Source organism: Aotus nancymaae, unplaced genomic scaffold, assembly GCF_030222135.1.
Source record: "Aotus nancymaae isolate 86718 unplaced genomic scaffold, 86718_ANA_hifiasm-v0.15.2.pri h1tg000004l, whole genome shotgun sequence".
Classification (NCBI taxonomy): Eukaryota; Metazoa; Chordata; class Mammalia; order Primates; family Aotidae; genus Aotus; species Aotus nancymaae.
In genome coordinates, this window is record NW_026988415.1 from 68,814,274 (window position 1) to 68,833,777 (window position 19,504).

General features: G+C 41.0%; 1 protein-coding gene and 1 pseudogene across 1 annotated transcript in view; one reads left to right on the top strand and one right to left on the bottom strand.

The window, feature by feature from the left end:
- The window catches only part of SLC16A2 (solute carrier family 16 member 2), a 100,285-nt gene that overhangs the window by 48,046 nt on the left and 32,735 nt on the right, over nt 1–19,504 (bottom strand). The gene's annotated exons all lie outside the window — the stretch shown is intronic.
- On the top strand, nt 934–11,701 carry LOC105732921 (heterogeneous nuclear ribonucleoprotein A1-like; annotated as a pseudogene).

Below are 19,504 nucleotides of genomic sequence, written 5' to 3' on the forward strand. Positions count from 1 at the left end.
CTTAGAATAGAAGGGAAGTTTTTCAACATGATAAACGTCATCTATGAAAATTCCAAGGCTAATATCATACTGATTGCTGAAAGATTGCTTTCCTGCTAAGATCAGCAACAAGACAAGAATGTCTGCTGTCATCTTATCTATTATTCAGCGTCGGACTCTAGGTTTCAGCCAGGACAATTAGACAAGAAAAAGAAATAAAAGACATCTAGATTGGAAAAGGAAAAAATAAAACTACCTCTATTTGCAGATGACATAATCTTTTATATAGAAAATACTAAGGAATCTACAAAAAAAACCTACTAGGGCTAATAGTTTAGCAACGTTGCAAGATACAAAATCAATATACAAAGATGAATTATATTTCTATGTACTAGCAATAAACAATCTTCAAATAAAATTAAAACAATTTCATTTACAAAAAGCATCAAAAAGTATATGCTACTTAGGAATAAATTTAACAAAAGAAGCATAAAACTTAACACTCTGAAAACTACAAAATATTGTTGGAGGAAATCAAATAAGATCTAAATAAGTGGAAACACATTCCATTTTCATGGATCAGAGACTTAATATTATTAAGATGGCAATCTTTGTAACAGATTCAACATTATCCCTGTAAAAATTCTGGCTGCATTTTCTTTGCAGAAATTGACAAACTGATCCTAAAATTTGTATGAAAATGCAAGAGAACTAGAATAGCAAAAATTGTATTGAAAATGAACAACAGCTTTCTGCTGGCCCATGGATGCCACTAAGGAAGCATCGTTAAAGTCTCTCTTCTCCCTGCTGTCATGTCTAAGTCAGAGTCTCCTAAAAAGCCCAAGCAGCTGAGGAAGCTCTTCATTGCAGGGTTGAGCTTTGAAACAACCTGAAAATGGCTCAAAATGGTTGAGCGATTTTGAGCAATGGGGAATGCTCATGGACTGCATGGTAATGAGTTATCCAAATACCAAGCGCTCCAGGGGCTTTGGATTTTTCACATATGCCACTGTGGAAGAGGTGTATGCAGCCATGAATGCAAGGTCATACAAGATGGCTGGAAGAGTTGTGGAACCAAAGAGAGCTGTTTCAAGAGAAGATTCTCAAAGACCAGGTGCCCACTTAACTTTGAAAAAGATATCTGTTGGTGGCATTAAAGAAGACACTGAAGAACATCACCTAAGAGATTATTTTGAACAGTATGGAAAAATTGAAGTGATTGAAATCATGACTAATCGAGGCAGTGGCAAGAAAAGGAGTTTTGCCTTTGTAACCTTTGACGATCATGACTCCGTGCATAAATGACTGTCATTCAGAAAGACGATCATGACTCTGTGCATAAATGACTGTCATTCAGAAATACCATATTGTGAATGGCAACAACTGTGAAGTTAGGAAAGCCCTATCAAAGCAAGAGATGGCTAGTGCTTCATCCAGCCAAAGAGGTTGAAGTGGTTCTGGAAACTTTGGTCATGGTCATGGAGGTGGTTTCAGTGGCAATGACAACTTTGGCCGTGGAGGAAACTTCAGTGGTCATGGTGGCTTTGGTGGCAGCCATAGTGGTGGTCGTTACAGTGGCAGTGGGAATGGGTATAATGGATTTGGTAATGATGGAAGCAATTTTGGAGGTGGTGGAAGCTACAATGATTTTGGCAATTACAACAATCAGTCTTCAAATTTTGGACCCATGAAGGGGGGAAACCTTGGAGGCAGAAGCTCTGGCCCCTATGGTAGTGGAGGTCAATACTTTGCCAAACCATGAAACCAAGGTGGCTATGGTGGTTCCAGTAGCAGCAGTAGCTATGGCAGTAGCTATTTAATAGCAGTAGCTATTAAAAAGATTTTAATTAGGAAACAAAGCTTAGCAGGAGAGGAGAGCCAGAGAAGTGATAGGGAAGCTACAGGTTACAACAGATTTGTGAACTCAGCCAAGCACAGTGGTGGCAAGGCCTAGCTGCTACAAAGAAGACATGTTTTAGACAAATACTCATGTGTATGGGCAAAAAACCTGAGGACTGTATTTGTGACTAATTGTATAACAGGTTATTTTAGTTGCTGTTCTGTGGAAAGTGTAAAGCATTCCAACAAAGTGTTCTGATGCAGTTTTTTTTGCACCCATGCTGTTGATTGCTAAATGTAATAGTCTGATTATGATGCTGAATAAATGTCTTTTTTTAAAAAAGAAGAAGAAAAATGAACAACAAAGTTGGAAGATTCACACTTCCTAATTTCAAATCTACTACAAAGGTACAGTAATAAAAACCATGTGGTACTTGTATAAGAATGAACATATAGCTGGGCACGGTGGCTCACACCTGTAATCCCAGCACTTTGGGTGGCTGAGGTGGGCGGATCACAAGGTCAAGAGATCGAGATCATCCTGGCCAACATGTTGAAACCCCGTCTCTACTGAAAATACAAAAAATTAGCTGGGCGTGGTGGTGCAAGCTTGTAGTCCCAGCTACTCGGGAGGTTGAGGTGGAAGAATTACTTGAACTGGGAGGTGGAGGTTGCAGTGAGCTGAGACTGCACCACTGCACTCCAGCCTGGTGTCAGAGAGAGACCCCGTCTAAAAAAAAAAAAAATGAATGAACATATAGATTAATGAAACAAAATTGAGAGTCCATTCATAAACCCCTTTATGTTTACTGTGAATTATTATCAAAGGTGTCAAGATAATTCAATATAGATCAAATAGTCTTTTCAGCAAATGGTGATGGGTCAACTAGATATTCACATGCAAAAGAATGAAGTTGAATTCCTACATGATACCATATACAGAAATTAGCTTAAAATGAGGTACATACCTACATATAAGAATTAAAATATAGAAGTCTTAGAAGAAAGTGTAGAAGTAAATAGAATAGGCAATAGTTTCTTAGAAATGATTTAAAAAGCACAAGCAACAAAAAACGCTAGCTAAACTGGAGTTCAAAAAAATTAAAAACATATTTCTGGGTATATACCCAAAATAATTGAAATCAGGGACTCAAACAGATATTTGTCCACTAAAATTCAGAGCAGCATTATTCACAATAGCCAAAAAGTGAGAACAACCCAAATGTCCATTGACAGATGATGGATAACAAAATGTGTGTGTGTGTATGTGTGTATACAATGAAAAATTTATTTTTTGTGAGATGGAGTCTTGCTCTTGTCACCCAGGCTGGAGTCCAATGGCACAATCTCTGCTCACTGCAACTTCCACCTCCCGGGTTCGATCAATTCTCCTGCCTCAGCCTCCTAAGTATCTGGGATCACAGGCACATACCACCATGCCCGGCTAATTTTTGTGTTTTTAGTAGAGACAAGTTTTCACCATGTTGGCCAGGCTGGTTTCGAACTCCTGACCTCAAGTGATCCTCCCACCTCAGCCTCCCAAAGTGCTGGGATTACAGGCATGAGCCATCATGCCCAGGCTACAATCAAATATTATTCAGCCTTAAAAAGGAAGGAAATTCTGACACATGCTACAAAATGGATGAACCTGGAAGATATTATGCTAAGTGAAATAAGCCAAAAAGACAAATAAATACTGTATCATTTCAAATGATGTACCTAGAGTCATCAAATCCACAAGGACAGAAAGTAGAATGGTGGTTGCCAAGGACTAAGAAGAAGAGAAAATGGAGAGTAATTGTTTCATAGATACAGAGTTTCAGTTTGGGAAGATGAAAAAGTACTGGAGATGGATGGTGGTGATCATTGCACAAGAATGTAAATGTAGTTAGTGCCACTGAAATGTACACTTAAAATGGTTAAAATTATAAATTTTATGTTGTGTATATCTCACCACAATAGAACAGTGAAAAACTTTTGTGCTTCAAAGGACACCAGCACGAAAGTGAAAAGACAAAAAACAGAATGAGAGAAAATATTTTCCAATCATTTATCTGATAAGGGTTGAGTATCCAGAATATATACTTAAAATAATTCAACAATAAAAAGACAAATAATGTTTTCAAATGGGCAAAGGTTTTCTAGTCTGGCATGTAAGGAGCTTGGAAGTTACCACTCTGTCCTAACAACAAATAAAAAGCTAAACAAACTGAAAAATAAACCACTGTTCTTAGAGCAATCAGAGAAATGAGGTCACAGGATTATAATAATTGTCATTCATTCCTAATCCTAAAATAACAGTAACATAGACTTACACCCTTCACAAAAATTCACACAAAATTATTCATAGACCTAAATGTAAAATGCAAAACTCTAAAACTCTTAGAAGATAATATAAAAGAAAATTTCAATGACTTTGGGTGATAATTTTTTATATATAACAACAAAGGCACAACCCATAAAAGATATAATTTGTAAACTGGACTTCATTAAAATTAAGAATTTCTGCTCTGTGAAGGACTGTCAAGTGAATGAGAATATTGGGAGAAAATACTTGCAAATGACATATCTGATAAAGAATTGTTAAAAATATATACAAAGAACTTTTAAAATTCAACAAAAAGAAAATAAATAACTTGATATTTTTAAAGGCAAATCTAAATGAACACCTCACCAGAAAATATATATGGATGGTGAATATGCATATGAAAAGATGTTTAATACCTTATGTCATTAGGTAATTGCAGATGGAAATGAGATACCACTACATATCTATTAGAATAACCAAAATCCAAATCACTGACAACACCAAATGCTAGTGATGATGTGAAGCAACAGGAACTCTCATTCAGTGCTGGTGGGAATGCAAAATAGTATACTCACTTTGGAGGAAAGTCTGGCAGTTTCTTACAAAACTAAACATGCTTTTACAATACAATCCAGCAATTGTGCTCCTTGGTACTTATCCAAGTAAAAAAGTATGAGTCAAAAACCTATATCCACAAAAAGACCTGCACATTATTGTTTAAAGCAGTTTTATTCATAATTGCCAAAACTTGGAAGCAACCAACATGTCCTTCAGTAGGTGAATGGATAAACTTTGGAACATCTAGACAGTGGAGTATTTGTTCAGCACTAAAAAGAAATTGGCTATCAGGCCATGAAAACACATGGAGGAATCTTAAGTGCATATTATTAAGTGAAAGAAGCGAATCTGAAAAAGCTCCATACTGTATGATTTCAAACAGATTATATTCTGGAAAAAGCAAAACTATGGCGACAGTAAAAGGATCAGTGGTTGCCAGGGGGATGGTGAGATGAATAGGTAAAGCACAGGGTATTTTTAGAGTAGTAGAATTATTCCGTATGATACTTTAATGGTAGACACATATTATTATACATTTGACAAAACTTATAGAATGTACACCAAGAGTGAACCTAATGTAAATTATGAACTTTGGGTAATAATGATATGTCAACATAGGTTTATAAAAAAATACTATTGTGGTGAAGGAGTCAATAGTGGAGGGGGTGCTGTGCATGCTGGGGGTGGCAGGGGGTATATGGGAAATGTCTGTGCCTTCTGCTCAACTTTGCTACAAACCTAAAACTGCCCTAGAATCATCTTTAAAAACAAAAAACAGGCCAAGGCTTTGAATAGACATTTCCTTTTTTTTTTTTTTTTGAGACAGAATCTCGCTCTGTCACCCAGGCTGGAGTGCAGTGGCATAATCTCGGCTCACTGCAACCTCCGCCTCCCGGGTTCAAGCAATTTTTCTGCTTCAGCCTCCTGAGTAGCTGGGATTACAGGCATGTGCCACCACAGCCGGCTAATTTTTATATTTTTAGTAGAGACGGGGTTTCGCCATGTTGGTTAGGCCGGTCTCAAACTCCAGAGCTCATGATCTGCCCACCTCAGCCTCCCAAGTGCTGGGATTACAGGCATGAGCCACTGTGCCCAGCCTGAATAGACATTTCTTTAAAGAAGATAACAAATGGCCAATGAACACATGAAAAGATACCTAATCTCTTTAGTCACCGAGGAACTGCAAATCAAAATGACATACCATTTCACAACCACTAGAATAGCTATAAAAAATACAAAAAATAAGTGATGGGGAGGATGTACAGAAAATGAAATCTTCATGTGTTGCTTGTAGGAATGTAAAATGCGTTAGCTGTTTAGGAAAACATTTTGGCATTTCCTTAAAATATTAAACATAAAGTTACCACCATATGATCCAGCATTTCCACTGCTGGGTATGTATCCAAAAGAAGAAAAATCAGTGTATCCAAGAGATATGTGCACTCCCATGTTTGTTGCAGCACTATACATAATTAGCTAAGACATGGAACCGACCTAAGTGCCCATCAACAGGTGAATGGATAAAGAAAATGTGATAACATATACACAATGAAATATTATTCAGCCATAAAAAGAATGAAATCGTGTCACTTGCCAAAACATGAGTAGAACTAGAAGTCATTATATTAAGTGTAATAAGCCAGGCACAGAAAGACAAATGTTGCATGTTCTCATTCACATATAGGCGCTAAAAAGGTTGATTGATCTCATGAAGGGTAGAGAGTAGAATGATGGTTACCAGAGGCTAGGAAGGGTAATGGGGAGTAGGGGGTAAAGAGGGGTTGGCTAATGGTTACAAAAATATAGTTAGATAGAAGGAATAAGATCTAGTATTTGGTAGCACGATAGAGTGCCTATAGTTTAAAAAAATATATTGTCTGTTTCAAAATAACTAGAAGAGTGGAATTAGAATGTTCTTAACACAAAGAAATGATAAATGTTTAAGGTGATGAATATCCCAGTTACCCTGATTTTATCATTATAGATTGTATGCTTATATCAAAATATCACATGTACCCCATAAATAGTGGAACTATTATGCATCCATAAAAATTAAATTAAAAATTAAAAAAATTGAGGTACCATATAATCCAACAATTCTGCTGCTAGGTATATAACCAAGACAAATAAAAACATACATCTAATTAAAAAACTTGTACCCATAGCAGCATTAGTCATAATAGCGAAAAAGTAGAAACAACTGAAATGCCCATGAATTTGTAAGTGCATAAACAAAATGTGGTTCAGTATTCCATACAATGGGTATTATTCAGCCATTGAAAGAAATTTGTTGCTAATACATGCTACGATATAGAATAACCTTGAAAACATTATGCTAAGTGAAAAAAACCAGTCAAAACATGATATATTCCACTTATATGAAATATCTAGAACATGTACTTTATAGAAACAGAAAGTGGATTAGTATTTGCCAAGGTCTGGGAGAGGGTGATGGGGAGATTGTGGTGGTAGAGATGCCTAAAGGGCACATGTTTCTTTCTGGGTGATGACAATGTTCTAAAATTGATCGTGGTAATGGTTATACAATTCTGTGAATTTACTAAAAACCATTGAATTGTATACTTTAGTTGGGTTAATTGTGTGGCAAATAAATTTTGCCTCAATAAAGCTATTTTTTTAAGTTTAACAGAATAGAACGTGATCTTTGAGTTGAGCCCTGAAGGATAATCTAATAATCAAAAAGTAGAGAAAGGTATCTTAAGCTGATGGAACAGCATGAACAATGGTTTGGAGGCTTGAAATGTGAATGATATGGTGTGAATGAAGGTTTGTGTGGGTAGTTCAGGTAAGAGTTGGGTGGGAAAAGATGATCCTGGGAAAATTGCCCAGGAACTTGAGTGGCATGCCCAGGAGTTTGGATCTAATCTCACCAGGACTATGGGGATTCGTGAGTGGTTTCTGGGATAGGGACTGACAAAGTCAGATTTCCATGTCATGGAGCACGCCTGACAACAAGCAGTCTGTAGAATATATAGAAGGAGGCAAGAATACCTTTTGTAAACATGTAGAATTTTGTGTACTATGTAGTCTACAAAGGCTCTCCCTGGGGATTTTCTTAATTGTCTTTTCTGAGCTGCCTCCCTCAGGGCTTTGTTCCTACAAAGCCTTACCTATACTAGGATTTTATTTTTGGAAAATTAAATGTGCATAGCCTTCAAGCTCCAAAAAATTACCCAGAGGTGCCATTTCTGTTTCTAAGGCATACTTTGGTTGGGAGTGCTAGGAGCTTACAAGGTAACCTTCAAACCAATCCTAGATGTGGCCACAAAGTCTAGGTTATGGGTCTTGACCTGTTTTTCGCATATCCCCAAATCCACCCCAATGCACATATTAATTTGGGGTATTCTCTTTGTTTTAGAAGCCCCCCTTAGCCTTAGACCCGAACTTCCAGCTCTACCACTAATCTGCTGTGTAGCCTAGGTCAAGTTTCTTACTCTTCTGGGTCTTGCCTTCTTTGTCTATATCATGAAGGATTCTGGAAAGATTATGTCTAAGGCCTCTTACCACTTTTCAGCTTAGCTTTCTCTAGATGGAGCTGAGCCTGTATGGGCAGAGAAAGTGCAGAAAGGTAGAAAAAGGCAGGAAGGGCCGGGTGTGGTGGCTTACGCCTATAATCCCAGCACTTTGGGAGGCTAAGGCAAATGGATCATGAGGTCAGGAGATTGAGACCATCCTGGCTAACACGGTGAAACCCCGTCTTTACTAAAAACACAAAAAATTAGCCAGGCGTAGTAGCACATGCCTGTAGTCCCAGCTACTTGGGAGGCTGAGACAGGAGAATCGCTTGAACCCAGGAGGCTGAGGTTGCAGTGAGCTGAGATCACACCACTGCACTGCAGCCTGAGCAACAGAGTGAGACTCCACCTGAAAAGAAAAGAAAAGAAAAGAAAAGAAAAGAAAAAAAAAACAAAACAAAAGAAAAAGGCAGGAAGATGGAGGAGAGGGATAGGCCCTTAAAAGGCCTTATACCTCTATCTTTGGCTGAGAGCTATTTGGGTATATGGTGACATAGTTCAGTCTAGGAAGGATGGGGGCTGTCCCCAAGTCAAACATGCTCACCTTAACCTGGCATCTGACCCTGGGAGTTTCCACTTTTGAATCCAAAATATACTTCATATTTTCCAATGTTTTCTGTGTCCCCAAATCTCAGGAGAGCATATTGCCTAGGAGAGTATAACGGTTTGGGTAAAATAGGAACCCATAGGAAGCATGTCTTTTATTAACAACCTAAACAGTCCACTAAACAATGGCTCTAAGACCAAAAGGGCACTGGAGCTGAGGCTTGACTAAACTACAGTATCATTGCTCTGGTCCCTTTGACCTGTTTTTTTTTTGTTTATTTGTTTGTTTGTTTTTCAGATGGAGGCTCACTCTGTGGCCCAGGCTGGAGTGTAGTGGTGTGATGTCCATTCACTGCAACCTCCACCTCCCAGGTTCAAGTGATTCTCCTGCCTCAGCCTCCTGAGTAGCTGGGACTACAGGCACATTCCACCATGCCCGGTTAATTTTTGGTATTGTTAGTAGAGATGGGGTTTCACCATATTAGCCAGGATGGTCTAAATCTCCAGACCTCTTGATTGGCCTGCCTTGGCCTCCCAAACTGCTGGGATTACAGGTGTGAACCACTGTGCCCAGCCCTTCGCTTGTCTTTAAAGGGTGGCTGGGTTCCTGTCCATACTTCACAGAGGCTCTACTACTGGAGAGAAATGACCCAGAGAAGAAGGCCTACAACGTCCACAAAATGGCCATGGCTTGGAAGCTGATATAGCAGTGCTACAAAAACTGGGAAGTCAGGTTTGGAGGCAGCAAGTGAGGTGAATCAGGAAAGAGAACAGGGATTCCTTGGGGGCACCCACAGGGTTAATGGGAGCTTAATGATCATCTACTTCAGCAACTTCTAGCTAAGAGGAATAGTACGTAGTAAAGTGGGAGTGGAGGGAAGAAGAGAGGTCTTTGAGTGAAACCAAAAGCCTCCAAGAAATTCTAGGTTGACCCAGGATAAGGTGGCATGTGGCACAAGCTCACTTAATTGCAAAAGTTTCTTTGTGGCTATAACTGTCATTATCTTTTACTAATCAGAAGTTCTGATTGGCAGTTATGCCTTTGGCCAGTAAGGTGAGGAAATGAATTATCATGTAATCAATATATTTATTGGTAAACACGTCTTTCAAAACACATGTCACAGGAGGATAAATATTTTGAAGGGTGGAAAACTGGGGAACTGCTGATAGAACCCAAACATTTCATTTTAGTCATGAGGAAATTAAGACCCGAGGAGGAGAAGTAACTTTTCTGTTGTCACACAATGAGTGATCTTGTCTGACCTGGAGTCCAGGTCTCTTAACCAACAGCAAGAACTCTTTTTCCTCTACTCTACTCCAGGCCTGCCTATTCTCCTACAATAAAGTACGTGCTCAAGAAAGGTTTACTGAATTGAACAAAACTTACTAATTTTGCCAGGAAAGTGTCTAGCTCCATTGGTTCTGTGGCCATAAAATGATCTGGGTTGGCAGAACCAGATCAAAAATATCATAACCTTGACTGAAAGTCTAAAACCTCTCTAGGGCCACATCACTAAGTATTGAGTATTGTGACAAAGCCATGGGCTTTTGGACCAAGGTTGGTGAATTAATTCAGGGAAGTGCAATGTTGTTTTTACCAGACACAAAACAGCAACTTTGTGGTGAGGAAAGTCACAGAGACTGAAAGCCCTGGAAGAACCATGGGTTTGCAGCAGAGCCCAGACAAAAATCTATTTTGCCTCCTTATCAGTGGGTTGTGCATCAGTGGCTTCAACCAACAGCCGATAGAAAATGTTTGAAAAAAAATGGATGACTATGTCTGTGCTAAACATGTACAGACTTTTTTCTTGTCATTACTCCTTAAATAATATACTATAACAACTATTTGCATAGCATTTACATTACATTAGTAATCATAAGTAATCTAGAATTATCTAAAGTTTATGAGAGGATGTATATAGGTTATATGCAAATACTACACCATTTTTTTATAAAGTACATGAGGCATGAACATCTGTGGATTTTGCTATCTGCAAGGGGTCCTGGAACTAATCTCCCATGTATACTGAGGGATGGCTATTCTCCCAAAGTAAAGTAGTTGCTCAAGAAAGGTCAGAGGAATGACAAGTAGGGAGTCAGGAAAGGGGGCGGAGAATGCTGTAGCCTGAGCAGCTGTTTGGCTTTCATAGTCTTTCAGAAGCCAGGTCTAGAAAAAGCTCATAAAGACAATAAAAGTAAAAAATTCACACCAGCCACAAGCACCAGGGCTTTGAAGCACTGGTGGGAGAGTATGGAGTCTGAATCCACCGCCCATCCGGACTCCTGAAACCCTGGGGGCCTGGGATGGAGCCTGCCCGCTTCTTTCTAGGCTTTCCCCAAGAATGATGCTTCCTGCTGGGCTTGCAGTTCTCTTGGTTCCCTTCTCTTCTCTCCTTGGAGGTGGTATTGACCAGCCCTCTCCCACCGGATAAGGACATCTTGTTCTTTCTGATCTAGGAGAGCAAAACAGTTCTCATTCCCTGGGGGCTGGGAGGGTCACAGAGGGGAAGTTCTGATGTTTGTAAGCAGATCAGTCAGCCACAGGGGCTCCTGGTCCCCATATCCTCCACCACCTCCCCCTTCTGTCCCCTCCCTCACAGGGCCAATTTACTACTTTGTTCATCGCCCAGAGGCTAGCAGCAAGCAGAGAACAATGCATCCCATTTCCCTGGAACTGTCACCCCAATATAGGTGTTGGTTGTGGAAGAAAAGCAGCATGCTTCTTACTGGGCCTCTCTCCAACCCTCTCCAGCTCTTTCCTGCCTTCCAGTGGGGACTGCCCTGGTGCACAAACACTGTCTCCAACCCACAAAATGGACTGAGCACCACCCCCAGCTCCTCGGGCAGCCTAGAAGGGCAAAATATTGTTCAAGCTGGCCTTCAGGCCCAGGAGAAGAGTCTGAAGAGTGGACAAGAGCAGCAAGAACATGATTGACTCATCAGGTTGTAGCAGCTGATGAGCCAATGCTCTCTGAGGGGTTCTGCCCCTGCCTTTCTCTGCAGTAGTTCGTTGTCAAGGACATTTGCAGGAACTCCAGAGCCCAGAACAAAGCTTTTGTGTTTGGTTCCCCATTCCAGTCTTCTCCTTTCCATACTGTGGCAAAATCTTAAGCCACATTCTCCTCATGGCCTGAAGAGTCATCCTTGGTTTCCAAATAGCCCCGTGAAGCCTTTTAAAATTTTATTAAGGAAATATAAAATAAAATAAGACGGAAATACAAGTATGGCTATTTCCTTGGGGAGGCCCAGAAGGAAGACATGAGATGGATCTCATATGCTGTTTCATTAACACAGTTTGTCACACCATGCAATTTCTCTCTGAACCCCTTTCCTGAAATGACAGCTGTTTGCTAGCCATAGGCCAGCCCAGCACTGGAGATGGGAGTCCTCTGTGTTGCCATGCTCCTTGGCTCTATGGAGGAGCAATAGGTCTGTTGTTTTGTTTTGTTTTGTTTGTAGAGATGGGATCTTGCTATGTTTCCCAGGCTGGTCTCAAACTCCTGGCCTCAAGTGATCCTCCCACCTCAGCCTCCCAAAGTGCTGGAATTACAGGCATGAGCCACTACACCCAGCCTAGGTCTGAAACTGAATATTTTATGGTTGTCTCTCTTGTCCACTCATGGATTTCCAGTCTTCCCTAGCTGGGTGAAGAGTCTAGCCTTTGTCTAGGCCAGTAGGTTTAAAAGGAAATTAATACCATCTTTATTTGGTATTATATTTAGTGGTTTGTTTTAGTAAATATAAAATATTTACAAAGGCTTTTGCCTCTCAGTCCCCCACAAGAAAACTTTTTATATAAGTCTTAAGTTTTTCACCTGCAAGTCTTCCTACACAGGCTTTCAGAAACCTATTCACAATGCTTGGGGAGGTGCAACTGTAGGATCAACATTGTGTAATAACATCAAAGGATATAAAACATCAACAACAACAAAAACTGCCAAAAAATAGCTTGAGTACAAAGAGACACACAAATGCAACATTTCCCAAGTCAGTTTCTGCTGGAAACATTTTGAAAATGGAAGTCATTAGTTAAACTTTAAAAATACCTGTAAACAACTTGTACATAAATGTTCAGAACAGCTTTATTTATAACAGCCCTAAACTGTAAACAACCCAACTGTCCATCAACAGGTAATTGGAGAAGACAAACTGTGGTATATCAACACAATGTAATAGTACTTAACAATACAAAGGAATGAAATATTGATACATACCTAATTCTGAGTCTCAAAATAATTATGCTAAGTGAAAGAGTCTATAGACAAAAAGGTAAATACTATATAATTCCACATACATATAATTCTAAAAATGCTAGTTAATCTATAGTTACAGAAAACGGATCAGTGGTTGCTGGGGGATGGTAGTGGAGGGAGAGATGAACTAAAAAAGGGCATGAAGAAACTTTTGAGGATGATGGACATGCTCATTATCTAGATTACTGCAATGATTTCATGAATGTACACATTTGTCAAAATATACCAAATAATGCACTTTAAATATGTGCAACTTATTGTGCATCAGTTATACCCTAATAAGCTCCAAAACATAATCAGATTTAGAGCAAAAAATATTAATTCTAGATGCTGTTGAACTAATTCAATATTCATTTTCAACTCTCTTCTCTATTTCTGCCATCATTACAAAAGCTATAAAAACTACATTCTTATTTTTTCAGACTCATTTGCAGCTAGAAGTTAGAAAGTTAAAACCTTTTGGCCAGGTGCAGTGGCTCACGCCTGTAATCCCAGCACTTTGGGAGGCCGAGGCGGGTGGATCACGAGGTCAGTAGTACAAGACCAGACTGGCCAACATGGTGAAACTCCGTCTCTACTAAAAAATACAAAAATTAGCTGGGCGTGGTGGCTTGTGCCTGTAATCCCAGCTACTTAGGAGGCTGAGGCAGGAGAATTGCTTGAACCGGAACCTGGGAGGCGGAGGTTGCAGTGAGCTGAGATAGTACTGCTGCACTGCAGCCTGCGCTACAGAGCGAGACTCGATCTCAAAAAAAAAAAAAGAGATTTAAAACCTTTCTAAATCCATGGAATCCCCTTTCCATTCCAATTGCAGTTTTACACTGAAGTGCATTGCATAAATAATATAAAAGTAGGAATGCTCTAATGTGATGGAGGTACTTGTCAGCCTACTGGAAATTCCACTGATACATTTTTTTCTCATTTATTTTGTCCCCATCCATCTTCTCCCTCTCAGTAGTCCCTGGGGAAATCTGAAAAATCTCTAGAGTTGTGACTATCTCTTCTTAACCAGGCTAGCTACTTTTTCACTATCCTAAAAGATGATAGAGTCCAGGCTCCTCATTTTATAAGTGGGTAAGTTGAGCCACAAAGAAATGAAGAGACCTGCATGTGTTCTCACAAGAAAGAAGCAGAAGTTGGTGGCCCAAGTGTTTTGGGCTTCTCACGCCAGATCCCCTCGTTGTCTGTGGGGAGTGTTTCTGAAGGGCTTTTATTTTGATGGGATTTTTGCTTCAGTTTTTTCACAGAAGTCTTGAGCCCCCTAATGAATTTCTGCTACACTAGTCATAAGTACTATTTCTCTGTGCTGTTCAGTCCTGTTTCCCTTTGGTCATGGTCTCCCAGGCCTGCGAACCTTCCCCTTACCTTCTAAGGAGAAGCCCATTATCCAAAGATCTATAGAAGGCTCAGTACAAAAGTTATGAGATGCTGGATAAGAACACCAAACCATAACCACAAGCTCTGGGTGAAACACTAGCAATCAGGAGGCTACTCGAGAAACAAATACTTCAGATCCACTGCTAATGAAGAGAACCTCAAGCCCCAAGGAGCTTGGGATCTAGAAGGCACAAAGGGCCTTAGTTGCTGTTGTTCTCTGGATGCCGGCAAGGGCTCTACCCAAACTCTGAGGGGCGTCTCATGACCCTCCTCAAAGACACTGGGCCAACAGAGATGGGGTTTCTGCCACTAGAAGGAAGAGGAGGCAGGATGATGGAGTTCACTGGGAGGAGCAGCTATTAAGGAGCTAGCCTGGACTGGGCTGAAAGGCTCAGGAGGAGACACTCCAATAAAATAGGAGAGAGTGGTGGCCACAGCAGGGGACAGGGTTAGATTTAAGGGATTCAGGGGCTTGGGACAAAGCATCCTGGCCTCTCTAGATGGGGCTGGAGATGGGATTAAGCCAGAATTCCTCCTAGGAGGAGTTGTAAGTGATTAAGTTTCAGATCTCTGGAGTGGGTTTCTGGTAACACAAAGCTAAGAGCTGGAATGCCTTTCATCCTTACAATTTTTTAAATTTGGTAATGATACCGGAGCCACTGATCCTCTGTTCCCTACATCTGTATCTGCTGTTTAGTGGCAGACCCATCCCAGGCAAAGGAGGAAGGTAAAGAAGACTGTAACTCCAAAAAAAGAGGCTTCTTGCAAAAGTAGGTCACCATGTGTGTTGCCTAGCACTGCGTGTGAGGGAACCGCCAAGCAGAGCTGGAAATAAGCTGCACAGAGATGTCTTTCTTTCACCCTCTCTCTCCCTTTGCTTCTCTCCTTCTCTCCAATTCTTCCTCTCTTCCCCTCCCTCTCCCTCTTTCCCTCTTTTTCACAGACGGACAGACATACACACACATACACACACTCTCTCTCTCTCTTTCTCTCCTTTTCTAACACACCAATGTCCGTTAGGAGAACTTTAACACTACAAGTTCTGAGGAATGGAACTGAGGAAACAGAAAAAGTGGTAGTCACAAAAAATAAGAGCTGAGGTTCAAAAAGGGAAGGTTACAGAGAGTACAGGGACTTGTACAATATCACACTGTTTGTCAGTGGCAAACCTGGAGCTAGATTTCTCTGACTCTCAGTCTAAAATAGAGAACAGGAGAAAATCAGTGCCTCTTGGACAATACTAAAGTTGGATTAAAGAAAGATCTTCCATAAGAAGGCAGGTAAGACACTGAGTTGGAACATTAAATAAATAAACTTATTTGTCTGAGATATTGATTCAGAATAAAGCAGGACAATAAATTTGTATTACTCCTGAAGACTTTCCAATGTTTAGAAACCTGCTGAATGTTTTCTAAAGGTGGCCCAAGGCTAGACCTTGGGTACAGGCCAGACTCTAGGCCAATACATTTGATTTCATGTTGGTCAGAATTTGTGTTAGTCGGGGACCTCAGAGAAGTAGACAATAAAATGGGATTACATATGCAGGGATTTATTAAGAGAGATTAGAGCAGATGGGAGGAAGTCTGAGAAGGCTAGGAAAGACATGAGACTGCAATGTAAGTCTCACTCTGAGTGAAAGAGATGATGAGGAAAGGTTGGATGGAAGCTTACTAGTCTGCCCTGTACTCTAAGATTTGGCAACCCCATCATGGATTAACGAAACCAAGGTCAGTTGGCAGTCAGAGAAGTTCTGTGTCTCCCAAGAACAGGCCCACCTTAGTATCTTGGCCATGTAGCAGGTGTGACCTCAGCACAAATGCTGGGACAATTTCAGAATGCAGCAGCCAAGACCCTTGGTCAATTATGCTCCCTATGGTTGGAGGTCTTCCAGGAACATTCTTGTGGGTGACACAGAACTCCATCTTTAGCTTCTACTGTATTACTTCTTTTCCCAGATGCAGCTGCCTTCCCCATACCCACAGGGACCTTTAGTCTTTAAAAAGGAGAACAAAAGAGGACAGGGACCAGCAAGCCTTTGCTTGAAGCATTGAAGTCAAACCACCTTGAGTCTTGGCTCTTTCCTTCCATGGCCGTGACATCCCAGTACTTGTTCTGTTATGGGCTAATATGCTCATGCCACCCATGCTGGTTGTTGACCGAAGTCATTATACTACAGAAACCCTTGCAGGTACCCTGAATGTATGGACCCTTATGTGCTCCAGACATTCCTTATCTTTTCTATCTTCCTAATCACCTGAGTCTGGAGAATGGCCAACGGGATGGGGTAGGAGTTAGAGAGTGTCAGATGGAAGTGCTTTCATTCAATAGTGGGTGTGACTATTGGGACTAGGATAGGGAAAGGTTAGGAAACTAACATTTTCTTGAGCACCTCTCCTTTGTATACTTAACCTGCATTACTACACACAACTGTACTGATAGGTATTAAGTGTACCTGCTTGATGATTGAGAAAACAGAATGTATCTAAGCCACTTGCCCACAGTCACACAGTTCTAAGTGGCAGAACCCCAGAATTCGCAATGAACAAGAACCCCAGTGGGGAGGGAGAACTCAAACTCTATCCTTCAGTGAGTGCTTTCTCTTCCAAAACTCCAGGGGCTGGCAGGGGTACAGCCTCTTTTTGTAAGATGTTTCCACTGGAGCCCACCACTAGTCGGCACTTCTGTCTGCTGACAGCCATGACTTCAACTCAACTCCAGCTGCTGGTGGGGGCCACTGGCCTCAGCCTCTTCTTCCCAGGATACCTCTCAGCTTTTAGCCTTGATAGGAGGCAGGGGACACTCTTGAGATATATATATATGTGTGTGTCTGTGTGTGTGCGCGCACGCACGCGCGCACGTGTGTGCGTGTGTCTGTGTGTGTGTGTATATATATATAATAGCTGAAGGCCACCACATCCTGCTAATTAACACTGTGATCAAGATCAGGGTCATGGCTCAGTTACAGGTAGAGGCCAGAGCAGAGGTCTATAACTGGCTTAAGGGGATCCAGCTGGGCTTTCTGGGTACTCCTGTCCATCCACCACCCACTACACTGAACAGAATAAGTTATTCTTTCACAACACTGGCCCAAAGGGATTTCTTTATTGCTCTAGCTTTGATTTTACATTTTAAAGCCCACAGAACACCAATCCAGGAGACTTAACAAGCAAATTCCTGAATACTGAGTCATAGACGGAAGGAGGTAGAGGGAAGATTAGAAATCTTACCAAAGGAGGGCATCAAAAGACCACAAATACTGTATTATCTCACTTATGTGTGAACTCTAAAAAAGTTGAACTCATAGAAGCAGAGTTTAGAATGGTGGTTACTGAAGGCTGGTCGTTGTGGGGAATGGGGAAATATTGGAGAAAGGGTACAAAATTTCAGTTATAAAACAAGTTCTGGAGATCGAATGTACAGCATGGTCACTGTAGTTAATAGTACTGTATTGTGTACCTGAAATTTGTTAAAAGTATAAATCTTGTCAGGCACAGTGGCTCACACCTGTAATCCCAGCACATTGGAAGCTGAGACGGGTGGATTACCTGAGGTCGGGAGTTTGAGACCAGCCTGACCAATGTGGAGAAACCCTGTCTCTACAAAAAATACAAAATCAGCCGGGCGTGGTGGCACATGCCTGTAATCCCAGCTACTTGGGAGACTGAGGCAGGAGAATAGCTTGAACCTGAGAGGTGGAGGTTGTGGTGAGCGAAGATCGTGCCATTGCACTCCAGCCTGGGCAACAAGAGTGAAACTCCGTCTCAAAAAAAAAAAAAAAGTGTAAATCTTACCTGTTCACACCACACCAAAACAATAGTAACATGTGAGGTGATGGATGTGTTAATTAACTCAGTTGTGGTAAATTTCACACTATATATGTATACAAAATCATCACATTGTGTTACTTAAATATATACTATTTTAATTGTCAATTATGCTGCAGTAAAGCTAAAGTGGGGGGAGGCCACTTTAAAAAGAAAAGTGGCTATATATTGCCAAACGTTATTGATAATGCCTTCTAGCCTGATTATTTGAGGACAGGTTTATGTAATGTGTTGAAGAGGATGTTCTGTTTCCTTAGTATCACTAATGTTTAGTTTTGTGGAATATTTCAGCAAAACTTATTTTCTGAGAAAAGAAAGACCACTTGGTGGTGTGGAAAAAGATACACATCTATACTTACTCATCCCTGGGTAAGTCAAGTTTATACATAACTATGGGCCCACAGCCAACAAGACAAGAGGCAAAATGCTGAGCAGCATTAGTGGTCCCAGTGCCCAGTGCCTCCCTTCTCTCTGCTTTGTGCTGGATGTCCCTCAAAGTCTGGTGCTTCCTAAGCAAGCTCTGCATGGGAATGGCAAGCAGATGGAGTAGGGGCTGGTGGGTGGTTCTAGATACTCACTACAAGCCCCTTGAGGGGGAGCCGAAGAAGAGGCATTCCTTGGGTGTGTGTCTCCCAGAAAAGTCAGAAGCTGGGGCAAATTGTTTATGGGATTCTTACTGGAGGTAGGCAGTCTCCTCAGAGGCTTTTGTGGTGGGTAAAGAAAAAGTAAAAAGGCTGGAAATAAAATACTTGTGAGCTAGCATGTGGGGAAAAGCAATGACAAGAAGGTCAATGGGGCTCAAAGGCAGCATTGGTGACCCTGAAATTCATACTTTCAGACTCCTACATCCTCCACATACCAGGGTTTGGGGACCTACGAGGTGCAGTGGCCCAGAGTCAATGGAGCCTGGGAAGTCTGCTTCATTGGGAGTCTGTCCCTCATGTCTCCTCATAGACATGAGGCTCATTTTCTCCTGAGCAGTGATCCTTGATCTTGACTGTACATTAGAATCACCTAGGAAGCTTTTACAAATATAACTCCATCCCTCAGAGACAATAATTCAGTTGGTCTGGGGTAGGGCCAGGACATCAGCATTTTTTTAAGCTCCCAGAGGATTTTGATGGGCTACTGGGGCTGAGAACTACCAGTAACAATTCAAGTGACTGAAATTGGTGGAGATAGAGGGGTAGGAAGTAGAGAGAGATGGATACTGTGGAAAGTGCACACTGGCCTATCAGCTAGGAGACCTAGATTAGGGCCATTTCTGCCACTGCATTACTGTGT